Below are 12,027 nucleotides of genomic sequence, written 5' to 3' on the forward strand. Positions count from 1 at the left end.
TGACTGCACCTGCCCGCGTGTTATTAAAACAAGCAACTTTCTTCTTCTTTTTGAATATTATCTTCCCAATGAATTCTAAATTGAACCTCACCTGACAGACCAAAAACGTAAACTTAGAGTTAGAACAAATTTAAAATGACCACTGGTGTGAGCAGCAGGAAAACTTCTCAGAAATACATAGGGCATGCATGCACTCACTCGCCTTGCCGTATTCTTGTGTATTTAATTAGACAGGAACGGCAAAAAGCTAAATAAAATAATGCAAACAAGGGGGATATCACAATTAAAACACTGGTTACCATACTTCACAAGACTCTATAATGTTTGTGTCCTTTGGACGGGGTGTGACGTACCAGCACTGGTGCACGCGGAGCCCCGCCTCCATCTTCTGGGCTGGATGTCAGTTTTAGTCTCAGTGTGCTATCCTGTCTCTCAGAATAGCAGGATATTGTTTAAATATTAAAACGCGGAAAAGAAAGAGAAATCGTTATTGTGGTTGTTTGATACATCTAAACGGTCAGGCGTTGAAGGTAAGCCGTCATGTTGTTAATGCTGTATTTTTTTTGTGTAAGGGTTTATTCCTATTTTGAGAGCCTTGTGGAAAATAATGTTGGGCTGTGAAACTGACCAGCCCTCCCTCCCTATCTCTCTCTCTCTCTCTCTCCTCCTCCTCCCTCTCTCTCTCGCTCCTCGCAGACGAGGCGTTTTTTTGGTAGATGTTCACTGTACAGTTTTGGAAAATGGAATCGGTGTTAAGAAGCGGGTCCCCTTTTTTTATTATAAAAGTCTAAAATCGAGCCAACGTGTTGTTTGGAGAATTGATACACTTCCTAAATTGTATTGTTATTTATCCGGGGATGCGTAACGCGTACCATTTAGTATTTGCATCATTAAATTGTTGCATGTTTTTTTCTTTCAGAGCTTTACATGTATTTCCTGCAAATGCATAGTACTGCAATCAAAAATCTTCAAATGTTATATTAACTTGTTACCTTACTGAAATAAACAATGATCTGTATTGCTCGGTTCACATGCAGTGCTATATTTCAACTTTTTAGCTAAATCATTTCTTCATATTGACAAAACATATGATGTGTTGTATTCATTTTGAGATACAGAATATTACCTGCTTTGTGAGGGAATTGAAGCGCATTTAAAAACATAGAGCTTATTTTTGCATTTTTTCATTGTTAAATAGTTGAAATCTTCATTTCCTTATTATGGGAAGAATGAAGGGCAGCTCAGCCTCCCATATATACATTAGAACAATAGAGAATGTGCAATTAAGCATAATACAAATAAAACACATGTATGTGTGTGTATGTATTATTACCATTAGTGTAATTGTTATTTTGAATGCTCTTTACACAGTACCGGTGTACAGTAAAACGCTCGGTATTACAAAAAATATTAAATATTAGGCATAAATCGGAGTAACCTATACCAAAGCCTACTGTATTATAGGTGAGTATTTATAACAACCTTATTTCTAAAAAGATTTCACGAATACGTTCTATAGCTTTTCAAAAATTAGCTGCGTTCTAATTTCGTTAGGTTTCAGTTTAAAATTCCATTTAAACGCTATAGATAATGAGCTCGGATCAGAGACTGTTGAACAACAACACTACTATCTTTGTCCCAGCACGTATTCTTTAATATTAAATGTAATATACATGTTAATCTCTCGTTGAGGGTTGGTACTGAGGTTTAATGCAATCTTAAATTTCTTACATGCTTCATGTTTTGTTTTATATAGTGTTTTGCCCCCCCCCCCCCCCTACACACACACACACACACACACACAGAGGCAAGGTACAAATCGATATACAAACTGAAGGTAAATCAATATAAGGCATTACTAAATAAAATAAAATAAAAAATATTCTCCAGGTTTTTTTTTACAGTTGTATTTCCATGTTTTTTACTTGTCTGTGTAAGATACTAGTTCTGAGTTAAGCTCATGAGCTGGACATACAGTAGTAGAACAGCACAATGGTCAGGAAGCTCACAAACCATATAGCTACATGTTGGACACACACATATAATACAAACCAAAACCAAAAATTGTAAAAGTTTAAGCACCCTTTCATTTTCAGCACCAATTAGGTTTACATATGCCAGTTACTTTGAAAGCTGTAAAACCACATTTATGGCAGGTACAGTTATAAATCTTTTCCCCATTTTGCAATATCACTTTCCTGCTATCAGCCTCTTCAAACTATGTTGTTTAATGATTTAGTATTAAAAAAAAACAAAAAACTGGGACATTTGAAAACACTTTGTATATCAAGCCCTACAGAAAAGTTGACCATGGTAAAGTCATTTTTCCCCATGTGTTCTAGACCTTTGTGTGTATTACTGTATCATGCTTTTGCTATGCTTTACTACACTTTGATGCTTTCACAGTGGCAAGCTCAGCTCTGGGCTTATAAAGTTAATTGTCATTTAAAATCATTTTCACCCACCGTTGACAAGGGTATGTTGATAGTGTAAAGGCATATTTTACTTATTAAATGTAGCCTTGTTGTTTATGGTTCAAATTGTGGTGGTACACTGAGAATCAATGGACTGGATTGGGCAATAGGGACAATAAATGAGTATTACTGTACTGACTGAATACTACAATGTGGCTGGCAACATATTCATTGAGATGCTAAAACTGTTATTAACTCTTTCAACAACGGAAAAAACACTCAGAACCACCTTGTGTATGCCAATTTATGCCTAGACACTTGGGGGTTTCTTTCTGTAAAGTGACTTGGTGCTGAAAGAGATGTGGAAAATAGCTGGAGGATAGTGGATTAAAGACATGCAGTATAGACGTGCTCAAATTTGTTGGTACCCTTACAGCTCATTGAAATAATGCTTAATTCCTCCTGAAAAGTGATGAAATTAAAAGCTATTTTATCATGTATACTTGCATGCCTTTGGTATGTCATAGAATAAAGCAAAGAAGCTGTGAAAAGAGATGAATTATTGCTTATTCTACAAAGATATTCTAAAATGGCCTGGACACATTTGTTGGTACCCCTTAGAAAAGATAATAAATAATTGGTTTATAGTGATATTTCAAACTAATTAGTTTCTTTAATTAGTATCACACATGTCTACAATCTTGTAATCAGTCATTCAGCCTATTTAAATGGAGAAAAGTAGTCACTGTGCTGTTTGGTATCATTGTGTGCACCACACTGAACATGGACCACAGAAAGCAAAGGAGAGAGTTGTCTGAGGAGATCAGAAAGAAAGTAATAGACAAGCATGGTAAAGGTAAAGGCTACAAGACCATCTCCAAGCAGCTTGATGTTCCTGTGACAACAGTTGCAAATATTATTAAGAAGTTTAAGGTCCATGGAACTGTAGCCAACCTCCCTGGGTGCGGCCGCAAGAGGAAAATCGACCCCAGATTGAACAGAAGGATAGTGCGAATGGTAGAAAAAGAACCAAGGATAACTGCCAAAGAGATACAAGCTGAACTCCAAGGTGAAGGTACGTCAGTTTTTGATCGCACCATCCGTCGCTTTTTGAGCGAAAGTGGGCTCCATGGAAGAAGACCCAGGAGGACTCCACTTTTGAAAGAAAAACATAAAAAAGTCAGACTGGAATTTGCTAAAATGCATATTGACAAGCCACAATCCTTCTGGGAGAATGTCCTTTGGACAAATGAGTCAAAACTGGAGCTTTTTGGCAAGTCACATCAGCTCTATGTTCACAGACGAAAAAATGAAGCTTTCAAAGAAAAGAACACCATACCTACAGTGAAACATGGAGGAGGCTCGGTTATGTTTTGGGGCTACTTTGCTGCGCCTGGCACAGGGTGCCTTGAATCTGTGCAGGGCACAATGAAATCTCAAGACTATCAAGGCATTCTGGAGCGAAACGTACTGCCCAGTGTCAGAAAGCTCTGTCTCAGTCGCAGGTCATGGGTCCTCCAACAGGATAATGACCCAAAACACACAGCTAAAAGGACCCAAGAATGGATAAGAACAAAACATTGGACTATTCTGAAGTGGCCTTCTATGAGTCCTGATCTGAATCCTATCGAACATCTATGGAAAGAGCTGAAACTTGCAGTCTGGAGAAGGCACCCATCAAACCTGAGACAGCTGGAGCAGTTTGCTCAGGAAGAGTGGGCCAAACTACCTGTTAACAGGTGCAGAAGTCTCATTGAGAGCTACAGAAAACGTTTGATTGCAGTGATTGCCTCTAAAGGTTGTGCAACAAAATATTAGGTTAGCGGTCCCATCATTTTTGTCCATGCCATTTTCATTTGTTTTCTTATTTACAATATTATGTTGAATAAAAAATCAAAAGCAAAGTCTGATTTCTATTAAATATGGAATAAACAATGGTGGATGCCAATTACTTTTGTCAGTTTCAAGTTATTTCAGAGAAAATTGTGCATTCTTCGTTTTTTGTGGAGGGGTACCAACAAATTTGAGCACGTCTGTAATTGGGTATTGTTGTTACCTTTCATTTTAAATAGGTATAGAGCCCAATACAGTGTACTTTTAGTCATAAGTTAAATAAATAGCCCTATATGCATGATTCATGAATCATTTCGCAAGTATATCTAAAACACTGTTGGTTTACCTTTTTTGCTTTGCTTCCCTGAGCTACAGTAGAGCTTGCACATGACAGCCATAACCTCCGACTGCTGCAGGTGCTGTCGTAGCAGGAAAATGCATGTTTATTTAACGGAGGGACAGCATGACAAGAAGGCTTCGTGGAGGGAGGGAGGGCAGCTTGTGTGCTGGCCACTAAGACCACACTTAGGAAATGTAAAAAAAAAAAAAGGATTGCCAATAGGGTCTTGAGTCTGAAGTACAAGTCACAGGAGTGTAAACTAGGTAAGAATATATTAAACGTTCTATTGAACAGGATAGTGGGGTACTGAAACTTTAAGTAGAACTGAAAACATCCTACCTGTAGTATTCTATATTCTATCATTTATCATTTACTGGTGGGATTGTGACCCTGTGTGAACCACCTGATTGCCTCACTTGGTAGGAGCTGCCAGCTATGCCAGACCTCTTTCATAAATGATGAATAATGTGTAGTGTAATGCTTTTCAATCTCTCAGCCCTGTATTGGTATAATTCCTGGGGGACGCAAATGCAGGACTGGAACACAGTGGGACGATTTGTAGGTTTCAAATCCAACTCCAGAAAAAAGTCACAGGGCCCAAAATAAATGACCATAAAACAAAACGAAACCAAAAAAAAAAACAATCTTCCCTTCAAGTACAATAAATGGCCACAATAACTCTGTAGCACGCTGTAACTGTGAGCCAAACTGTGGGTCTGACATTATAGTAAATCGAGACTCAAGTGGATTGATAGAACAGGAGCTGCCGGCATTAACCTCTTAACCACCAATCGGTTTTTGAGAGTTTTGATATCTGCAATCTGAAAAAGCTTCTGTTTGTACAGTAACGCACCTCATTTTGGATGCATTGACAGTTGTATCACCGTAGTTAAAAAGGGACAGGGTGGAGGATCAGAGCATTAGTTTTAGGTATTTAAAATGAGCAGACGTCTTAATCTCAGATATTTAAACTATTTTTCTTTTTGCAGTCTGCTTGGCTGTTTCTGAATCTGCTGAGGAACCACAGTATTCCCCTGTTAGCCAGTCTGTGCTGTGTGGCAGTGGTTTCCATCGTTTATGCCATGCCCCACTTGGTGCTTAATAGGGCTGTCATCAAGTGCCCTCAGCCCTCAAACGCATCACTGATGATGGGGGAGTTGTTCTTTGGAAGGCAGCCTTTGTGTGCGTTTAGGAATCAACAACAAAGAAACTGGGTTAGCTTCGTGACCCATTAAATATCCCTGTTATTTGTTGGGATCCCATGTACTGTAGTATAACAAAGCTTTATTTAAACATGTGCGCGTCCCTTCCTTATTGGTTGATGATTACCATTTCCACACCTTTACCTGGAATTGTCTGACATTGCCGACACTGCATTCCTCCTGTAGTACAACCTGGCTTGGAATATCTGACTTTGCATATAGTTATTTTATACATAGCTTGGTTCTGGACAGATTTGGAAACAAAAGATGGATCAATGAATGGGAAAGTAAATATTAACTAATTACAGTTTTAAATCAGTGGAAGACGGTAGTTATTGCTTCTCTGTAGCTGGAATAGGTGGGCAGCTGCAGCCAGTGCATTACCAGGGCTGAACCTTAGAGTAAACCTGTACCATTGTGATTTTTTTTAAACAATCATTTTATTGGTCCGATTCAGTTTTCACAGGGTATTAAATGATACCATTTGAGCCTAAAGTGTGCAGAAGATTTGTATTTAAAATGTCTACAAAAATCAGCGCTTTCATAGCAGGTCACATAGTTTTTGGGCTTTTCTTAGAGGTTTCTCAGACATCCGCAGTGAAATGCATACTGTACCCCTTATGTCCTGGTTAATGTAGACAGATAGTTGGTTAGGGTCTATTTTAATCCTAGCAACACCAGCACAAGCCCATATTCAAAGGACATGCGGCAAGAGTTACTTCCATTAATGCGGATTGCTGTCTGTTAAAGCACAACAGCAGGCTGTAAATAACCTCACTTTGAAGCATTGTATTTGTGGGAGTCTTTGTAACAGTGTAAACAGGAATAACATTGTGGGGTATGGGAATTTTGCCAGGTTTGCCTGGTCCGTATACTGAACACACCACAACTCAAATACTCTACATAACGTTAGGGGTAGCCAAGTCATTCAGATGTATTTTCTGTTCTTTTTGCGTGTTTTATTTTCAATGTTTTTGAAAGCTGAGACACGGAAGGGCTCGCATTTCTGTAGTCTTGTTGCTTTATATCTTCTTTAATGTAGAGTCAGCAGTGTGTTGGCGACTCCCATGCAAGATGGGCGAGGTCAACACCATCAATTAAATTCAATCAAATTCCCGTCTTCAACTGTCAAAGGAAATGTTTTTCATTTTCTCTACAATTCATATATATATACACTCTGTGCTGGCTTATATTTGAGTACTATTAAAGCAAACCTGATTTTCAATATCCTACACAGGATTATAGCAGTATAGTCAGCATCCCCTGGAAAGCACACACTGTGAGCTAAAAACAGAAAAGAAGTAATAAAACCCAGGGCAGCAAGGTCTGTGCAACATGTCATGCTTTTGTCCTAGGCTTATTTCAATAATAACGTGAGGTACTTTGTTCATAAATATGAATTCTAAAACAGTTATTATTATTATTATTATTATTATTATTATTATTATTATTATTATACATTTCTATATTTATTTTACAATAAGAAATAGAGAACAGTGTTTTTTTCTTAATTTCTAATTCATCTTTCTAATGTAAAGCACATTCAGTAGTTAATAGCCTGTGTTGAAAACAAGCTTATTCAATATTTCCAGTTCTTATTGATAGTTTTCCTGTTCTAACAAGCCTAGATATAGACTACATCTCGCTGTAGACTCTGTAATATTGAGAACCACAGAGGTAATAGAGAAATTGAACCCGGTGGAATTCATCTGAGAGAAATTCTGAGCTGTGTAATTTACCTGCTGGGTAAAGACCAAACATCCGTAGCAAAATGTTTTCCAAAGGGTCCTTAATACTGTATGCATTGTGTCCACATTGCTTTCCAATTTATATGTTACAGTGAAAGTGTGACATCAGTGACTGTAGAATCACTCAAATTGGCCAGTGGATGTGTGAAACATTGAGAAAACTCAAATGTCATACATTCACCAGGGATTGTATAGAATCACTGTGGTAAAAGAGATGTGTAGATGCCTTTTTATTTACGTTTTATAAATTCTATGAACATTTTACATGCATTTATAATTATTACATTATAATTTGTTTGAAGATTAAGTTGTTCCCCATATGTTCATTTTGTTTAATAAATAATTGAATACTACAAGTCTCTATGTTTCTTGTATTTTGCCTATATTCTGACTGTACTAGCTTATAAGATTGGTCATTGGTTTGGATTAAATTATGAGTGCTGTAATACAGTACAGCAGCTCCTTTATTAATACAAATCTATTTTCGTTTTAATTGTGTTATTTTGTACGATTGTGTACATTTCTCATACTTTCACTAACATGTGACAGTGAATGTGTACAATCACTTTTTACAACAGAGTTCAATTTCATACATTCACTAAACTGGCCAGTGATTGTATGGAATCACTAGGGATTCTATTCAATCACTGGATTTCACACTTTCACTGTAACATATGTAAGTTCTAACAGGCCTTGGTGCTTCAGTAGTACTGTAGTAATTGCTTTGTACTATTCCCATTTAATGTAACCTAAAATTTTTACAGTAAATTATCCTTTTGGAGCAGGCTGATGTACTTCGAATCTGAGCCTAATTTGTGTAGGTTGATCACAAACGCCTCATTGACCTTGGCCTCTTTGTTTATGAGAGAAATTGCTCTCAAGTGTGCCTGCTCTGTCCTCGGTACAGCTCAGTACAAGGCTGTCCTTCAGCTGGTCAGAAAAACTGAAGCAGCATCCCCGGCCACCAGGAACTTGAGCTTGTGCTTTGTATTAGCCGTGTTCAGTTTGACAGCATTGGCTTTCTTTGAGTCACACTGCACTCTGTTCCTGTTTAGACCTTGCTTTGCCGCGACACAGGAGGGAATCTCAGTTGTTGAAGTTATTTGAAGAACGATGGAGTGCACAGATGAGATTGAGTGCGTTAAAGCGTACTGTATACAAATACATCCATTAGCTTGTTACAGCCTCTCAAAGTCAATTTTTCTATTTGTAGATTTAAAATGAAATCTCATTTGTATGTACAGTACAGAATAACAGAACAGGTTCATGTTCTGCAGGCTGGTGAGAGAAAGCCCAGAGCAGGCATTTTTATGTGCCCACTTTGAAGTTCCTTATTCAGTGCCTGCATGCTGTCTAGAGAATTGACGGGCCATCCCTGAGCTGGCCCAAGACATTTCTACTGAATCTAGTGCTGATACTGTACAGAGCGCACACTACAATTATACAGCAAGATCTACTGTTTTTATTTTAAGCTTGGGGCGTCCTGGGATTTGTAGTCCCTCATTTCAGTGCTGGTTGTAACTGACACTTGTGAATACACTTTTCAGATCTGTTTTGCCAGTATGTGATTGGTTATTAACATTGTCTCCTTTCCTGTGATATAGATAGTCTTCAAAACAAACTTAACGCTTTTTTAATGCTCCTCTATTTTGTGTCCTTTCCGCTTGATCGGGGACTTTGCAACTATCAGCTGAAATTCTTAGTGTTTTTTTTGTTTTCTTTTCAGAAATCCCATTCTATAAATTGCCCATAGTGAAGTCTATAGTGTAAGGGTTTTCATTTCTCAGTGCATGCAATACATTTCTCAAGAGTATGGGTAGCTATTGACATCCCCCTTGTCAGATTATATGGATCTCAATTGATTGACAACCTTTCACCGGGTGCAGATAACACCAACAATACCCTCTTGTGCTTTGTGCCTACATGTTGTACAGTATCTCTGATCACACACTGCAGTCCTGTCAATGACCATCCGCTTTGCACCTGTCAGCCCCAGTGTGACATTGCCCTGGTTTCATCCTGGAGATTGTGAGATCAAGGTGGTCCACAACCGAGGTGCACGTTACTGGAAACATGCCGTTGGCTCCTGGTGGTCAGTTAGCTTTAGTGCTTGCTGGAGTCAGCAATGAACAATGCATGCAAAGGTGACAAGGTTGAGGTAATAAAGCAACACTGGTTCAAAAGCGCAATCGCAGGCTATGATCTCCAACAGTCTCTCAGTAGACAAAGCCAGCTTTGAGAAAGCACCATTTTGGTGCTGTTTAAGGTTGTGTACCATCTTGGTTATACTTTTTTGCTTTTTTTTCTGTAATTGGTTTCACAAAATTATTGAAATGATTCCAAACTTGCCTATTCCTCTTGTACTGTACCGCACCTTCATATTTGTAGCTGCCAGCTGCATAGTACGTGTATGCCATTAATTAATCCAAGGAGATCAAGCTCGTAAAATGTGGACCGCTGGCAATGCGCTCAAATACAGGTGCAATAAAAGATCGGGACAGCGCTGGTGCTCCGCTTGCATTTCCTGTTAATAACAATATGTTCCATTCATGCTGTGTTCCCAAGGTGGTAGGGTTTTAACAACATTTGGTAATTTGGAGAACAGGCAGAAATTGCAGTGTTATAAAGGTAGTGCTGCTTTACTTTTACACAAGTAGCATTGCCATTGGTACTGTAGAAGTGGGTTTGACGTAACCTCGATGACAGCTCTAAATTGAGGTGAATTGAAGTGAATATTCAGTTTAAAAGATGTACGAACTGCATGATTTTTTTTTGCGAAGCCACGGAAAAAGCTACAAACAGACAAACAGCAAGAACTCCTCTTCCAAGTTCAGTTCCATCCCCTAGAGCGGGGGTTTCCAACCCTGGTCCTGGGGGGCAGGTGTGCCTCCTGTTTTTTGTTCTAACTGTACACTAAATTAATTAATTAGACCAGTTAAGATTATAATAAGCACTGAATTGGTCCAGTTAAGTGATTTAGAGTACAGTTGGAACAAAAACCAGGAGGCACCGTCTCTCCAGGACCAGGGTTGGAGACCCCTGCCCTAGAGAACCATTCCTCCAGTCGCTGCACTCTTGTCCATTTCTTCCTTCTCTCTCCCTGTTTGGTGTGTTTCCGGTGCTGCTGGACATGCTGCTGGTTTAGATGGTGTAATTCATAGATCTGGACTCTGGGGACGTGCACATTATGGATTTCTTTTCATATTCCTGGTCTGTAAATGTGCTGCATGTACAAATCCTATATCATATTGAAGACTGGCTATACAGTACTGTACTACCCCCATTAGGGTGCAGGAGAGTTGAATAATTTACACCATCAAAGAGGATCTTATCCTGGGCAGACTGGGAGTATCTTCCGGTAAGCCCAGGAGATCATATCGACGCCTCATAGTCTCATGCTTTTTGAAATACAGAGGTTTTTTTTTTTTTTCCAAAACCTGCTTCACCAAAATTCAAGCTCCAAAGATCCAGCATACAGCAAGTACTAGCACACACTTTTGTATGTGCTGTCCTGCAAATGATGAATTTACAATAAATACAGTACAAGCCCTGACCACCAGGGTAGCAGAATGTCCAAAATCTTCGGGACACCTTTATTTACCAGGTGGGAATGTTGGCTTTATCTTTATTATTGTAGCAAATCCTTCAGCGCACATTCAGCAGTCCTGCTGACCACATCTTCTTGTATACAGAAATATGTATTGTTTAATATAAAAAATACAAGCTTATCTACAATATGTTTTCACAGTGCACTCCACTGCTGTTTGGCTGTACAGTATAATGGTCTAATAGTGAGCAATAGACTGTAGTATTCAGAAGCTGTATGTTTGGCTCTCCATTCACTATATTGTGGTAAAGTTACATCAGCCAAACTTTTATCAGTGGCACTGTTCATGCATCTATGTACTGTGTACCAGTACTGTACCAATAATTTTCCTAAAACCTGTAAAAACTGTCACCACTTTACTTACTGGTACTCCTCATTTCTAAATAATATTGACATGCTGCAGAATGTAGCTATTGATTGAACTAGGAAGTGCACTTGTAAGGTCTGTCTTTGGGCTCTGGGTAAAGATAGTACAGGGATGTTGGATAATCTAAAGGGTATTTTCAGCACTAGATTGATCAATACTCTGCATTGAATGCTGCTTTTTTATTTCAGTTACAATTGCAAGGTAAGCAAACCTGGTAGGATCCTGACTAGGGGAACTGCTACAGAACCAGTAAGAGCTTCCAGTACCTACGGCACCATATGAGTGAAGAATGAAGGAAAAGTGTGGCACATACAGTAGTGTTTATATGTTTAGCTCTCTTCACATGCTGCATTTGTAGTAGATTCCAATGAATTTCGCTCTCATGGTCTGTAATGTTCTCAATGTGACCAAAAATTCATAATTCACAATCTGTAGTTGTTTATTCTACAGCATAGTACATTCCAGTCTTGACTTGACATTGGTGTGTATTGGGACAGTAACTATTTGTGATCCACC

General features: G+C 38.6%; 1 protein-coding gene across 3 annotated transcripts in view; it reads left to right on the forward strand.

The window, feature by feature from the left end:
• Window positions 1–12,027, forward strand: part of LOC117422204 (nucleolar protein 4-like) — a 76,895-nt gene that overhangs the window by 22,896 nt on the left and 41,972 nt on the right. The window contains exon 1 of one of the 3 annotated variants that reach the window (XM_059003909.1): window positions 357–530. The exons of the other annotated variants lie outside the window; for them this stretch is intronic. The gene's annotated coding sequence lies outside the window, so the exon portion shown is untranslated. Of the gene's footprint in view, window positions 1–356; window positions 531–12,027 lie in introns of those variants that run through there. 3 annotated transcript variants of the gene reach the window in all.

The sequence above is a fragment of the Acipenser ruthenus genome, chromosome 29 (assembly GCF_902713425.1).
Source record: "Acipenser ruthenus chromosome 29, fAciRut3.2 maternal haplotype, whole genome shotgun sequence".
NCBI lineage: Eukaryota > Metazoa > Chordata > Actinopteri > Acipenseriformes > Acipenseridae > Acipenser > Acipenser ruthenus.